This window comes from Mauremys reevesii, linkage group 5, assembly GCF_016161935.1.
Source record: "Mauremys reevesii isolate NIE-2019 linkage group 5, ASM1616193v1, whole genome shotgun sequence".
In the NCBI taxonomy this organism is placed as follows: Eukaryota; Metazoa; Chordata; order Testudines; family Geoemydidae; genus Mauremys; species Mauremys reevesii.
In genome coordinates, this window is record NC_052627.1 from 106,446,845 (window position 1) to 106,463,054 (window position 16,210).

The 16,210-nt window shown below is 42.3% G+C and overlaps 1 protein-coding gene and 1 long non-coding RNA gene across 6 annotated transcripts in view; both read left to right on the forward strand.

The window, feature by feature from the left end:
• KCNIP4 (potassium voltage-gated channel interacting protein 4) overlaps positions 1–16,210 on the forward strand; it is an 819,764-nt gene that overhangs the window by 407,731 nt on the left and 395,823 nt on the right. The window contains exon 1 of one of the 5 annotated variants that reach the window (XM_039540962.1): positions 10,200–10,302. The exons of the other annotated variants lie outside the window; for them this stretch is intronic. The gene's annotated coding sequence lies outside the window, so the exon portion shown is untranslated. Of the gene's footprint in view, positions 1–10,199; positions 10,303–16,210 lie in introns of those variants that run through there. 5 annotated transcript variants of the gene reach the window in all.
• On the forward strand, positions 4,779–9,703 carry LOC120406316. The gene is made up of 3 exons (XR_005599220.1): positions 4,779–4,954; positions 7,858–8,003; positions 9,580–9,703. It is a non-coding gene; the product is annotated as an uncharacterized LOC120406316 (long non-coding RNA).

Sequence of the window (16,210 nt, forward strand, 5' to 3'; positions counted from 1 at the left end):
GGCTATGAACAAATTTGGGTAGGAAATTAGAAGAAGATTTCTAACGTCAGAGGAGTGAGGTTCTGGAACAGCCTTCCAATAGGAGTTGTGGAGCAAATACCTTAATTAGTTTTAAGAGAGAAATGGACAAATTTATTTGCTTAATTGTATGATGGGGTTGCTTGTGAGGGACAGGGATCGGCTGCCCTAGGACTCACTTCCAGTTTTTGTCTTATGTTCCTAAAAGCTCATGCTTCAGGGTTTCAGCTGTCTACTGTCAGAGGTCAGGAAGGATATTCCCCCAACCCATGGTTTTTTTTTTTTTTTTTTTTTTTATATCTCCTTACTCTGAAGCATCAGGGATGGTCACAGCTGGAGATGGAGGTAAACGGTAATAGTCTGGGGTAAGTCAGGTCTCTGAGATGGCACTGATCATTCTCTCAGGTGCTTGGCTGGCTAGTTCTTTCTCACATGCTCAGAGTCTAACTGATCGCCATGTGTGGGGTCAGGAAGGAATTTTTTTCCAGGTCACATTGGCAGTGATCTTGGGTCCCGCCCCCCTGCTTTTCTGCAGAATATAGATGCAGGTCGATTATCTGGGTATATCTCACTCAATCGTTTCCTTGCCACTGTGTGTGCCACGGGTACCAATGCACCTCAGTCACTTCTATTCTCTGCCTGTGGCACATAAGTCTGGTCTTCTATGGGCTGTAATACTTGAGTCTAATTTTGGTTGTTGGGTTTAGCTGCAGGTGCTGTGTTGTGTTGGTGGCCTGTGATATACCGGAGGTTAGACTAGATGATCTGGTCTTAAACTCTATGACTATTTACACACATGCCCAGCCTTCTGTGGTATTTTTATTTATTTATTTTGGAGCCCTTTTCCCTATCTTTGCCTCCTGCACTTTTCATTTCAACATTATCTTTCTTTATCTTCTCCTGCTCTTTTGTGTTTTTCTATTAGCTCTGCCTTCCAAGCCTATAATGCTAATCACTTACTGGTTTGCAACTTCCTCTGTTTGGCAAGCAAAGTTCTCATCTTTCTCCTTCATTGTTCACCAAATCCTGAAAGGTGCTGAGCACCTGCCTTTGCCAGGGCTCATCACTAGGAGCAGCAGATGTTTAGCATTTCTTAAAGATCAAGCTCCATTTGAAGCCTTTAGTCCTATGACTGTTTTGTCACTATCTATTCCATCACATACTTCCAAATCTACATAATTTTCTGCTAAATGATATAGAACTGCTGTAAACATGTGTCATCAAACCTGTCTCTTTGCATCACAGATTCAATTTTGCACACTTGTTTCATTTTTAGCTGTTGTCAGATCATAGATTAGTAAAATATTATTTAAATCAGTGTATTATTTACCTGTCTTCTCTGCATTTTCTCATAGATCTGATACCAGTCTGACTTGTATAGGTGGAAACTAAACATAAACAAATTCAGACTAGAAATGAGGCACACATTTTTAACAGCGAGGTTAATTAACCAGTGGAACAATTTACCTAAGGTTGTGGTGGATTCTCCACCACTTAGTGTTGATGCAGGAATTAATAGGTGAAGTTCTATGGTCTGGATTATGCAGATTGCCAGATAAAATGATTACAATGGCTCCCTTTGTGCTTAAAATCTAAAAGTCTAGAAATTTCTCAAATTCTCATGTATACTTTGGAGAGTGTTCATGGTTCTTAAAATTTAAATGTCCAAGGATTTTCTAGGTTCAATTCTGCTCGGGTTGGTAATGAGCCCTAGGTAGTTACCAACTGGGTGATTAGATATGTGTGAAATGTTAGTGACTTCAGACAAGTGCCCTATGAAGAGGTATCCACATGACTGGAGAACCACCCTGTAATTGGCAAACCCACTCACACACTGATTCCTTGAGAGTGCCTCAAATGACTGAAGTTGAAGCACAGTAGTGGAACAATGTAGGGACAGATACAGCACTGCTGGCACCTATGCAAAGGCTGCTTTGCCTCAAGAGTTGGTCACTTTCCAGTGCTATCACTCCAGGACCTTTTACAACTATTAATGTATCTTACAGTAAAAGTCAAGTGCTATCACATCTGAGATTCAGACCTTGTTAGCTGTTTTTATTTGGGGGTGGGGGCAGGTGGCAAGCTAAAGAATTTTCCTGGAAGAATTAGAAACAATATACATATTGAAGTAAAATATCTCTACTGTAACTTAAACCAAAACAATTAGGGCAAAAGAATAAAAAACATAACTAAAAACTTTGTGGGACTGGATCACAATTGGTGGCTAGCTCATAACTGGCTCTTTTCAAGTTGGTTTTCACTGCTTGCTGTATTTACTTTTCAATTTAATATAGTGCCCTGTAAGCTTTGGCTATTAGGCAGAGATGACATTCAAAATTCTCCATATGTATTAATCTTAATCACATAAAGCTGCCTTTTCTTTTTTTATGTTAATTGTTTCTTAAATATTTTTCAGGAGTTATGGCCAGATCTTCACCCCTGCCTAGCTGCTTTGTCTTAATGAGAGATGTTGCCCTAGAGGGGCATCCGGGATTCCCCTGAGCATCCTTGAATGCCATAACATCTGCATAGCTGGCTCTGGGCCGCCCACTGCTTCCCACTATGAGTATAGGATATATCTGGGGTGAGGATCACCAGCTGGTGTACCAGTCCCTATGGGACTAATTTACTGTAGCCCTTAGGCTGTTTTAAATTATTCTGGGGACCTTTTCAGCACCTGCCAGGTGCCTGATTGGGGAATGGAAGAGTGGCTTAGAGCCACCAACCTCAAAACTTTCCTCCCCACACCTACAGTTCCCTCAGCAGTGTCAAGCCTTACCCCTTACTGTTTGATGTGTAATTGATCTGTGTCAGAGAGATCAATTTAAAAGAGTCTTTCTGTTGATATATGCTTCTCATCTTGAGAATTCGATTTAGTGCCCTTCTCACAGAAGGCATGGATGGCACCTGCTATGAGTATATTTTATGTCCCCAAGTAGTTGACCCTATTATGTCCCCCACAAGTGTACTTTATGGTCCTCAAATAGAGGAACCTTCCTTGTGAAGAACCACTGGCAAGTACCTTTTCTGTTCTACACTGTGAAGTGTTTAATATGCTCTCAACATAGGGAAACTAACCCATTTCTCTACCTGTGCATGAGGCAAGCCTGATATCAGTGATGCTGATGGCAATGTAAGCAGCATTTCTGTGGAAGAGGGTTTGTCAGTTGTACTCCCTTTGCTTCCTGGCAATCTAGCCTTTTAGTAGCAGGGCACAAATAGTGCTAGAGTAATGCATAGAGAATGAGGGTTTACCATTTTACAGTAAAATATTTAGACAATAGAAATAGTAGACAATTAAATTTCTCCAAATACTAGATATTTTTAAGTAAATGAAATTTTAGGACAAAGTTAGTGTAAAATACCCTTTTAGTAACAAAGTGTATTCTCAGATCATTGTCTCTCTTTATTCCTCCACACTAGATAAGCTAGTGCTAGATGTAAATGTTCACTGCTAAAAGTTCAGCTGGGTTGAAAGAATGACTCGTGATATAGTGATGATACACAAAAGTACCCCCTTACCTTGGAGCACTTCCCTTTGTTATTGCTTGGTCAGTATTTATTCTCCCCACTGTTGAATTGCCCTATTATAAGAATTATTTTCTCAGCATGCCTTTATGGGGCCTGGGCCTTTAAATTTGGCAGAGGCAGGCAGCTGCAACCCTACAATGGGGCATTTTAGATGTGAGCGGGCTCGTGACTTCCCATTCCCAGATGCTCAGTAGGTGCAGCCCTAATATGACCATTTTGCCTCTCACTGGTGCTCCTCTGATTGCAATCCCTCTTGTACTTTGGTAAGTATTCTTAATTCCAGTTATGTTTTCCCCCAGTTTCTTCCTTTTCATTCCTGAGCAGTTTGCCACATTCTAACACTCATCCTACCCAGATCATTGGTTTCTCTTCTTCTTATGTAAATTACAGAAAATATAGTTGTAGTTGCTTATGAGTGCAAATTCTCCATATTAAAATTCAAAGAATCCTATAGATCATGGTGACATTTTGAATGTAGATCAGCATATATAGCTTGAATGTAACTATTTCATCAGTCAAAAAGCTGATGAGGCAGTTAGGAGAAACAGTAGGAAACACTAGGTGAGGAAGATATCTAGTAAAGAGGTCTTACTTGTTTTAGTACATTTTGCCAATTGAGGTACAGCATTTCAAATATTACATTTCTTATCCTCTTATGTTTTTCTAACGTCTCTGAAGCATTCTGAGCCCCGTTTGTTACACACTGCCTGTAAAGATAACAGCAAATATGTTTTTGCTTTCATTCAAACCCTTGTATTTGTCATTAAAATGAAAGAGTAACATAAATCTTTTCAGTGTTAAACATTTTTCACACTCTGCATTACCAAAAATGACAGGAGACCATCTGACAGACCTTTGAAAGGTGAAAGGAAAGGACACGTTGTCTGTTTACTTTTTTCATAAGAACAGGCAAAATTCTTATGCTAATAATGCTTTGTACTTCTAAATCACTGCCTATTAGAAGATCTCAAATTGTATTGTAAGTCCTTAGCCATTTGTCTGTAACGTGTGGAAGGAAACATTGTAGTGTTATGGGGGACTTAAGCATACGAGTGTGATGGGGTATGCACCCCCCACAGGCCCCAAAAAGGTAGTTATCGTCTTCAGAGGCCAATTAATGCACCAGGTTGCAGCTGGAGGGAAAGCCAGGCTTAAGTATGAAGATCAGCTGGGACGAGAGCTGGGTGCTGACTATAAGGTAAGGCACTTCAGAGCAGACAATAGGCTGCAGAGAAGGAGTGAGGCAGTTGTAGTCACTCTGAAATTAGGTAACAAGGAAACCAGAAGACTTGAGGAGGAAATCTAGGGGGAGAATAAGCCCTGAGATCCTCTCTGAATTAGAAAAGTCTGGCAGAAGGCCTGGTGAGAGATGAACCAGTCATGGAAAGTGGAGCAAGCTCTGTTGGTAAGACTTTCAGGGTGAGAGCACCAGGGGTGCTGGAACAGGGGAAGCCAAGCTCCCCCCCCTTTTTTTTTCTTCACCAACTGTAAGCAGTGCTTCTATATCCTTGGACATTTCTCAAAATTTGAGAATTTGGGAATTTTCATTCAAAACATTTGCTCACAATTTCCCAAGTTGAAACATTTTGCTCACAAATTCCCAGGTTTTGGGAAATTTCCCAAGATACAGAAGCATTGAGGGTGAATGATTGGGGGGGGGGTGACCTCCCACCCCCTGACTTTTAGGGACCTTCAATGGAGGCACAGATCCTTTAAGTTCCCCTTGCTAAGTCTAAGGAGGGAATAAATTGATTAAGGTTAAAAATTCATACCTAAAATTAAGCACATAAATGTTTGTAGGATCATGGCCTAAATCTGTGTCTGGGCCAGAAATAGAGCTCAAATCGCTTTGCTCTAGGTCTTGTTCTTTAATTTCTAGTATACTTCTCCATCAAACCTAGTATCCAAAATATTAGACTGAGAATTCTTGTATATGAGAAGGAAAAGTCTATGGCTCCAATTGTCTTTCTTTCTCAATAGCCTTCTGCTCAGCTCATGAAGGAAGAGGGTTGCGGAGATGACTTTATAAACCACCTTTGTATTCTTGTAAGCATGAGGCCACTCTGTTTGGGCTGGTCTTCTAATACTAAAGCAGGCTGAAAGCTGCTGTAGCTTATGTTGGCTACCTATAGCTCCAAGGATCAGTTGGGGATCACAGGTATGCTACGGCCAGGACCCCCCTTTGTAGATCTCCACTAGTGATGTGGTATGTGGATACAGCATTCATAATTTATAAGAGGTAACAGGTGTAAAAGAGGGAACAACACTGACAATAGAAGATTTTAACATGTAGAGTTGTGATCACTTTTGCCTGCAGTGAATGTGACCCCAGATTAGTACAGAGCAAATGAAATATGCTGCAATATAAAAACAATTTACCCTTTAGCTTTTTGTTAACAGCAGTGTATGCCCTTCAAACCAGGGGTCAAATATTGCCATCTTCCATGCACAGAACTTCCTTTGATAGTAATGAGAACTTTTACTGTGGATCAATGGATCTGTTATCCTGCCAGAGAAAGGTAGTGTTTCATCGTAATAGTTTATCTGCTTTTGAATATAAGTGAAGCTGTTATAGGGAAGGATCTTGCTCTGGTGTGCAAGTAGAATAATTTTACTGTTAAATGATATAGATGAAGGTAAGCATGACCCTTATTTTTGCACTCTTCCAAGGTAGTAGAAACATGGAAATTAAGGAAAAAATTAAAAGCTTATTTCTAGCTTGACTATTTTGATAATGGCAATGGTAAGTAAAATGGGAGGGGAAGAGAGGGGGCAGCAGCAACGGTGGCAAACTAGTTTCTGCAGCGTACCAGGTCCATAATACAACTGAGAAATGGAGCCTGAATGTGGTGTTGATTACCACATCTGTTAATGGGCTATTGAGGAAAGCAATACACTTGCAGGAGTTAGGGTGAAGAAAGGGGTGAATGAGTAGCCAATGAAATTCATTAGCTCACAATGTTAAAGAATCACTGAATTTGGGGCTAGGTTCTCAGCCATGCTGCAGAAGCTTTGCCTGGCAAAGTGGCCCTAAAGCTGACTTACGCAGCTAGCAAAATGTTCTCCTCTGCATAGAGAAATCCTCAAGAGGGGCAGAGCCACTTTAGTATTTTGCAGTAAAAATATCTGTGTATTTTCATTTTCTTACATCCAGCTCCGTAATGAATTTTTTTGTCTAGGCTTTTTCAATTATTGCCCACTCTTCCTCATCCAGATAAGTCTGCTTGCTAGATTTAGAAAGTGTCTGAACCAAAACTACCAAAATTTCCATCAGACTTTGAACTAAAGGCAAGATGTGGTGGGTTTTTTTTTTGTTTTAGGAAGCATCACTGGTGCTTTTATATAATGCCAGAAAAATGGCTTCAAAATAGGTGCTAGTATTCTTGCCAGGTGTCAGCACACTGCATGCCGGTTATAAACAGTTTTCTGAAGCATGTAATCACTTTTGAGGCTATTTTAAGATGTATAGGTAAATAAAACTCAAAGGCAGCACTATTGTATTTCTCAACATGTGAGAATTACAAACGATTTTGAGAGAGATTTCTGTCTCATCCAGACGTACATATTCTGTTCCATACATCCAGAACCAACCAGAGAAGATATAAATCAAGCCCTAATCTTTCAAGTGCAACAAATCTGAATTTTAAATAAAGGCTGCTTTCAAAAGGCTTAGAATGATCAGAACTAAAGAACCAATTAGAATGAATAATCTGATTCAGATTTACATTTTTGGAATGCAAATGAACTGGTTATTAAAGGGAAGGAATTAATTTTGACAAAATCCCAACAAGTGTAATAGTGTAAGAATCAGATGATAAAATAGAAACATGTCTCTCAGAAAAGAGGAGAAACACGTGTATGAAGACAGATTTTACTATTAATTTAAGTTTTGCTTTGGTGAATTTAGTACTGTTGAATGGTGCAGGACTCACTGTTTTGTAGGATGAAGTTTTCTCTTCAGTCACATAATAGATTCCAACAGTTCAGGCTTCTCCATACTGCCCCACCAGTGTACCTCAATGCTAATCTGAAAAGACCACTTCCAGAGCTGGGAAGTTAGTGTAATCTTCCTGCCTATCCTTGGGTGCCTCTGCTGAGACTGCTAACAAAGGTGTCTCTGTGTGTGTGAGGGAGGTGCATGCAAAGTGGCCATCTGATCTTGTAATTGTCAAACAGCCATCAGATAGTGCAAGGCCATATTATTATTACTTACATCAACTCCATATGCAATATCTGATAAATTTTACTATGTGAAGGTTGGCACAGACCCTTTGGGGTGCTAAGTCCTCTATTGTACCCATGTTTCAGCTTCCATAATAAAGTGAAGCAGCATCAGACTAGATATTGAGAGGACAACTCCAGGAAAACTAGAACTCTGGGTCTTTTTACTGCAATGAGGTCCTCATAGGCAAAGAGGTCTGCCTGCACAGAGGTACTGCAACATTGAGGCCCAGGTGAGTTCTTTGTATGACTGAGGGATCAGAGAGGGAAACCTGAAATGCCTTTGGGAGTCTGACATACCAGAACAAAGACAGCTGTGCAGCCTTACTAGTGGAAGGGGCTTCATAGTTCTCTGGCAGGTTTGGGAAATCTGTAGGGGAAAACATGGGAATTAAATCCTACAATCTAGGTTTTGTTTTATATTCAAGCTATTTTTGTGTAGCCAGCCCATAGGAACTGGGAAAGACATTTGATCTGGTTCTGTTGAGATCCTAATAGTTAAAGTCCCCATGAAAAAGAAGATTATTTCTTTTAAGCATAGGTGCCCGTGGTGTTCTGGGGAAGTGGAACTGAACCCTGACCACATGCTGATATTTGACTCAAAGTATCAGGTGGTTCAACTAGGGCCGGCTCCAGTCACCAGCCCAGCAAGCAGCTGCTTAGGGCGGCCAACGGTGAGGGGCAGCACATCCGGGTCTTCGGCGACAATTCAGCAGCAGGTCCCTCGGTCCCTCTCGGAGTGAAGGACCAGCCGCCGAATTGCCGCCGAAGACTGAAGCGGCGGCGGTAGAGCTGCAGATCGTGATCGGTTGTTTTTTTTTTTTGCTGCTTGGGGTGGCAAAAACCCTGGAGCCGGCCATGTGTTCAACTGATACTGATACTCCAGACTTCCTTGTTGTTTTTTAAGCTGGGCTTTACAGAATGCTATCTGGTTTCAGTCTTCCCTGTTGGTTCCCATGGAAGTATGAGCTAAAATGTTTTGGGACTCTTACTGTTGATTAGCATGAAAGTCCCTTGTTATCCGTGGTGAGCTATTAATGAGCTAATAAGGGATTAGAAGGAAAATGCCTATCATCAACATGCTGCATCAGCTGAACTAAAGGAACTGTTCTATCAATCTTATTTGTATGTAGACTTTTTTTGCCAAAAGTTTACAGTTGATATAAACCTTAATAAAGCCAACAGGGAGCTTTACAATCTTTCAGTCTGTAGGGATAAAAATACAGCAAAAAGACAAATATTTTCCTATCTTTGAGGTATCTTCTCCCTTTTGATAACCAGAGTTGGGTATAAACTGAGAATAAATGTTCACATTCAAATGCCAATTTTATTGTGACAAATGATCTGGACCTCTGTCTCTGATAACTTGGAAAATGAGCATGTTGGGATTGGCATTTTCTCCGGTACCAATCTGTTTGCATGTTTCTGCACAATCTATTGCCTTGTCAGAGTGGTCTGCAAAATGCGATCTGTTAGCCTAGTCCCTAAGCCTTTGAAAGTTGACTAATAATCATCATCATTCAGGACATTTGTATCTTCAGTGGGCCATATCTTAGAAAAGTCAGTGAGTTCAAACATCCATTGTGGGTATCAATAAGGGAGACTGACCTAGATCAAGGCAGATATCTGGACGTAGCAAGAAGTTGGTTTCTGGACAGCAAGAGTTGCAGGCAGATTGACCAAAGAGTGATAAGAGGAGAGACTTGCACTCATGAGATGTATGCTATTCACTTTTCTTTTTCTCTATAATTGAGCAGAAAATTCTGTTTTGTGGTATCTAGATATGTTAAGATCCATTTTTCTTTTCAGATCATTTTCTCTCTGGCTTTGGATACTCTTCTTCTTTTTGTTAAGATTACTGATGTAGGGCTAATTTTACAGATGTTCCTGGAGGGAGGAAAAAACCTCTGCAACATCTAAGGAGAGACAAAAGGGTAAAGAAGTGAAGCTGATCAAACCTGGGCCCTTTTTTTTTAAGGAGCCAAGTGAATTTTGGGAGTGCAAAAAACACTGAACATTTTCAATATTAACATTTAAAAATGAAAGTGTTTTTCTTTCACTTTTCTTACTGTCTAAATGGCACTGTGTATAATTTTAACCAGTGATATTTATAATTCAATACTATTTTTCACGTGCTTTATAGCTGAGCACAAAGTACTTATTGAACAACTTCTAGTAAATTCTATGAGACTTAGTTACCCCTTCTGGGATGGGGGCTGCAAATGTAACCCATACGCTTAATGAGGAGATATCTTTTTAAGAGCCCTAGAGAGAAGGGAGTTGTCTGAGTCCTGGCAGCTGGGCAGGTGCACAATTAGCATTCCATCCCCAGAAGTTTCTGGAATTGAGTGGGGTAGTTCTCTGGGCATGCTCAATAGGTTCTGTGTTGCTGGGCTCATAGATTCCATTGAGGACCAGCAGTCAGGGCTGCTGCTTTACAAAAGGCCATGTGACTGACATGGGTTGGGAGAAGTTCAGCCAGAGGAGCAGAAAGCAGGTGGTTTTCCCTAACTCTGAAGCAATTTGCAGCAGGTTAGTCCTATTAACTTTCCAACACAGGGAGGCACTGGCAGTTTTAGTTATAGTCCTTTCCCCCATTTCCTTTTTTTTAACTTTTCATGTTAATTCATATGCCATGAACGTTTTTAGCCAAACTGTTTTAATTAAATGGTTTTAAGTGGTATGGTTCACCAATTCTTCTCTTATTTAAATGTGATGGTGGGGAAAGTCACTTAGATTGTGCTATTTTCAGTTTTGTTTTTTTCTCATATACTTAGTAGGGATTGGTTGGTTAATTAGTTAGCTGACTCCATAGTCCAGCAGAGGAATAGAAAGAGTCTGCCTGGGTTTCAGACAGAGAACTCCAGCTAAGCTTTTGAAACGTTGCATTACTTTTCACTGTGTTTGTGGGGACTAACCTGTTTAGATTTGAATTTTTTGTTGCTTTATATTTATGTATAACTGTGTGAAGATTATGTATATGGATTATGAAGTATCCTTGTTACGTAGTAGAAATTAAGCTGCTGCTATTTATTTTGCCATAAGATTTTTATAGAATTGGTACTTAATTCTTAAGTTCATTACTTTTTTATTTTTTTTTGACTTGTGGGGAGGTTGACACTATGCAATCCTTGCTCAAAATCCCCAGTGACTGAATTCTGGGTCTCCATATGCTTTTCTGTAGGACATGGGTGTTCAAACCATGGCTTGTAAGCCATATGTGGCTCTTTTACAGTTAGCGTGTGGCTCAGAGAGCTCCCCTCCCCCATTCTCTGCCTACCAGACTGGGAGGGAGGAGCTCAGGGCTTCTGCCCTGTGGTGGGGCTAGGGCAGAGGTGGGCAAACTATGTCCAGCTGGCCACATCCGGCCTGCAGGACCCTCCTGCCTGGCCGCTGAACTCCCGGCCCAGGAGGCTAGCCCCTGGCCCCACCACTGCTCTTCCCCCTCAGCCTCAGCTCACTGTGCTGCCGCTGCAATACTGGGCTGCGGGGCTCTGAGCTCCTGGGGCACCGCAGCTGCAGAACTGTGGCCTGACCCGGTGCTCTGTGCTGCGCCGTGGCGCAACTGTAGTGCTGCCAGCTACTGGTGCTCCAGGCAGCGTGGTAAGGGGCAGGGAACAGGGGGGTTGGATAGAGGGCAGTGGTCTTGGGGGGAAGTCAGGAAGGAGGGGGGTTGGATGGGGCAGCAGTGGGCAGTCAGGGGCAGGAGTTCTAGGGGCAGTCAGGGGCCAGGGAGAAGGGGTGGCTGCATGGGGCAGGAGTCCAGGGGCGGGAGGTAGGAATGAGAGGAGGGGTTGGATGGCACGGCAGGGGGCAGTCAGGGGTGGGGGGTTCTGGTGGTGGTCAGGGGACAGGGAGCGGGGGGGGTGGCTGGGGAAGGGGTCCCGGGGGGGAAGCAGGGGGGGTCGGATAGGGGTCGGGAGCCAGGCCACACCTGGCTGTTTGTGGAGGTACAGCCTCCCCTAGCCGGCCAGCCATGCAATTTTGGAAACCTGATGCGGCTCTCAAGCCAAAAAGTTTGCTCGCCCCTGGGCTAGGGGCTTCTCCCAGAGACTACTGGTGCCTGCTTGGAGTGCGACAATACAATTTAAAGGTTTGTGGGCCCCCCCCCAAGGCATGTTCCCCCTTTTACCCTGAGGGGCCCTTCCCTGCAGCTCCCAGGTGTTAGCTCCACAGGGAGAGGCAGCAGCAAAAGCAGTGTCTCTTCCTGGAGCTCCCAGCTATTTGCCACTGCCTCTCCCCACAACCACAACTCCCAGCTTGCCAGCTCCAGTAGTTGCTGTGGAGGGAGGGGCCTTGCGGCATCATCTGACTGAGTGGGGTCAGCAAACCCTGGCAAAAATCTGCAGGGGCACATGGCATGCCCCCCATGCATTGCCTCTGGCTTCTGCCCAGTGGGGAAGTGGCTTGGGGCTTCAGCCGCATAGGGCACGCTTGCTGGGGCTTGGAGGTTCAGCCTCAAGACCCCCCAATCCCTGCAGGGCTGAAGCCCGGAGCCACGGCAGGTGCGCTGTTGCTCTCAAACTTCTGAAGATGGCTGTATGCGGCTTGTAAGTTTGGCGACCCCTGCTGTAGGAGTTGTGTTTAAGCACTAGGAAGAGGGATGGCCAAGTAAATTCTAGTTGGAGCAAGTCTGCATAACCTTTGGGCCATCACCCTCCCTGGGGATCCTGCTGTTGAAGAGCAGATTTCACTTGTAATCAGGATTCCATAAGATCCCTGCCTGTGTAGGTTTCACTCACCCTTCATAGGTATTAACTCTCTTTTGGCTAAGCTGGCAAGTGCCACAAAGTCAGTGCTGGCTTGCTGCAGGTCAGAAAGAGAGACAGAAACTAGCTAGATCACTGGTCTGCTGAGTCAGACCAGTGATCTAGCTAGTCCAGTAGCCAGGGCCAGGTGTTTCAGAAGAAGGGGCAACAACCATCAAAAGGCATAATTGTGTAATAACCTGCCTATTAAGACAAGTTTCTCTCTAACTTCTGTCAGTTAGGGTTTTCCTAGCCATGTGAGCCTTGAGGATTTATATTGCTTATATATTCTTATTCTAGTAAGGTGACTGTAGATATATTGACTAAATACATGTCTACTTTATTTAATCCGCTCTAAATTTTGCACTGACTATCTTGTGACTGGTGACTTCCAAAGACTCTGCATTGTGTGTGCAAAATAGAATATTTCATTTTATCCTAAATTTTGTTTCCACTTAATTCTGTTGGATCTCTTTCTGGTATTCTGGAAAAAGGTTAACTAGGAGCACCTAATTAACCTTCTCAGCTCTGTTCATTATCTAATATTCTTCTGTCCTGTCCCCAGGTAATCCTCTCCTGCCAGGACTTGAGAGACCTAACCCTTTTAATATTTGCGTTTAGTATCTCTAATCATTTTCATTGCACTTCTTTTGATACTCTATCTTTTTAAGATGGGCTGGCCAGAAATGGACACAGTATTCAAGGCGAGGGCATACTTAATGATCTGTAGACTGGCATTATATTTTCATTTTTATTGTTTATTCCTTTAATATAACCTAAAATTTTGATTTGAGGGGAGGGAGGCTTTGTTTTGCTTTGTTTTATTTACCACCACAGGACATTAAATATTACTTTGCTACAAACTTTGTTTAGGTGAAAATATACAGCAGATGGTGTTAGTGTGAGTCAGTGATGTTTAGAGTGAGTGGGTGTATCAATGAATGCTTCAAGAATTACTCTGGGAATGCTGGAGAGAGGGAGACAGAGTCAGTCACAACTAACCAGAAACAAAGTAACTTCTTGGGAGGAAAGGGGTTAAGGATGAGTTCATGCCAATTGCCCTTGATTTATTGGTTCCATGCTTTTTAAGGTGACCCTGGGTAACATTCAGCATTTTAGACACATCCTGTACTGTGGTCTCCATTCAGACGTGAAGCAACTTTCTGTGAGACTTCACACCATAACATCTCCAGAATGGCTCTGTATTGCTATAACAGCATGTAAAACTGTACAATTAATCCAATAAAATATGGTTGGTAGACTTACTGTCAATGAGCAGGATTTTCAAAAGCACCTAAGGGAGCTGGGAGTCCAAGTCCTTGTGTTCCTAACTCCCTTAAGTGCTTTTAAAAATTCCACCTTGTGTTCCTCCAGCCTTGTTCTACATAACGAAGAATGTTTCAGAGATGCTCATCCTTTGTTATATCAGAAATGCTAATAATGCATAACCAAACTAAGAATACTATAGTATGTATTTCTACTAAGTTCAGCACTTTGAGTCTCATAGTGCATGATTAATTGTATAATAGCACCCTAAGGCTGGAATAAACTTGGTGGAGAAAAAACGTGAAAATACTTCTCACTTTAGGACTGAATGACTGAATTAAGTTTCATGTTATCTACAATCAGTTCTTCATAAACCATCAAGCTAAAATATAGAAAAATTCTAAGGGTCAATCCTATTTATACTCAGTACAGTGGTCCCCAACCTTTTCCAGGTGGCGGGCGCTGGATGACGAGCCACCAAGGACTGTGGCTGGCGGACAAGCATCCGCCGCGAAGCAGCAACGTCAAGAGGCATTGCCCCCAAAAATCCCGCTGAAAATCAGCGGCATTTCGGCAGCGACGCCTCTTGATGCCACTTTTCGGTGGCATTTTGGCAGATGCTTGTCTGCCAACCAGTTTGCAGACGCACACAGATGCTCCGGCAGGCACCATGGCGGGGACCCCTGCTCCAGTAGCATCTAGAATCACCCACCCCATCATGGATCAGGGCTCTATTGTTCTTGGCACTGTACACTTGTATAATGAAAAGAGAGACCCTGCCCCAAAGAGTTTTTATACTTGGATTGTAAGAGAAAACAGATGTGATGTGATTACAATTAGTGTAACAAGCAGTTGTAGCACCCAACTGCCAGCGTGTTGACATGAAGTTTATAGACTCCCCAACAGAGGAGAGTTTAGAGGAGAGATTTGAAAGAGGACAGTGGTGGCAGTTTTGCCGATTTTTTTTACCCATGCATAAGGAGCTTCATGAGAGAGCAAAGATGTTTGTAGGCAAGGCTTGATTAATGGGCAAAGAAGGCTGGCATCAGGTCTAAGTCATGACCAGTGTTGACAGTGAAGACCAGTATTTGGTGTTTGATATAGAGAAATGTGAGGGGAGGGGTGACATGGCTGGAATGACAATCAGAATGATGATTTTCACGGCACCGTTTTGAATGGCTATAAGAGGGGAATAAAATGGCATTTATTTAACGCCAGAAAGCAGGAGGTTACCGTAGTCTGGATGCGATAAAATGAGTGGGGTATGAAATGAAGATAATTAGTTGTGTGGACTGTGAGAGAAGGGTGAATCTTAGGTGTTGTGCCATCAAAATTTAGCCATGATCTAGACGTGTGGGTCTAGAGAGGGCCAGATCAAAGATGACACCCAGAATACAGGGCTGGGTGGACAGGGAAGGCTGTCCACCCAGCCTTCAATGGGACTAATCATGTGACTTGAGTTACTCCTATGTTTAAACCTTTGCAGGATCATGCCCCAAGCTTGTCAGATTAGTGCATAATATGATAGCTGTTTGCTGCTTTAAACTTAAGGTGTGTATGTATAATAAGCAGAAATAAAAGCTCCATTTCCTACTGCTTTAGATTGCCTCTGTCGAAGAAATATTTCACAGAAGCACTATGCTTATTTCTAAATATTTTAGATGTGTAACTTCATCATATCTGTATGGATCTATTCATTTGTGTCTTTGTAATGGTAAGTGTAAATGACTTGCTCAGGAGTCTGTGAATGTATGGGTAGTATTGTGTAATTATTAAAAGGCTATTAAAGAGCTCTGTGTGTGGACTATAGCACTATTGAAGATTAAGAATAGCAGATAGATTATTTGCAAATGTTTTAACACCGCAGCAAAGGCAGCTGCAGAACTCTTAAATACCTTATTTAGCTCAGTTAAAGCTAGATCCTTTATTCTCAGTCACTTTGAAATTTGGCCTTCAAACAGCTCTTCGTCGCTATCCTATTATGTCTGTTGTAGAGACTGCAATTCATATTTTTTTGCTTTTATCTGTGAGTATGGGGCAAATTCAGCTGCTTTCCATAGAGCACCCATGCAATAGCAGTGTAGGTTGCGCTCTTCCTTACTAGGAAGAGGTTCCAGTTAATATGAATCACGGTGCACTAACAGGCCCAGCTGGACATGGTGAACTAATTGGCTTGAGAGCACATGAGGATACCTAGCCTCCCACAACTATGCAAAGTACTAACAACTCAAAACTTGACGTTATCTATCACTTAGACAAAACCAAAGCATGCTGTAAAACAGATTCCTCTTCCCCAAAAGTATTTTAACACCATCCCTGGCACAGTCCACTTTCTGTACACCCACAATTGTCATTTTCAAATGATAGCATGCTGTATAAACTCTTCATCACTACAGGTGCACAGGCTTTTCCAAAGGATAGTTAAT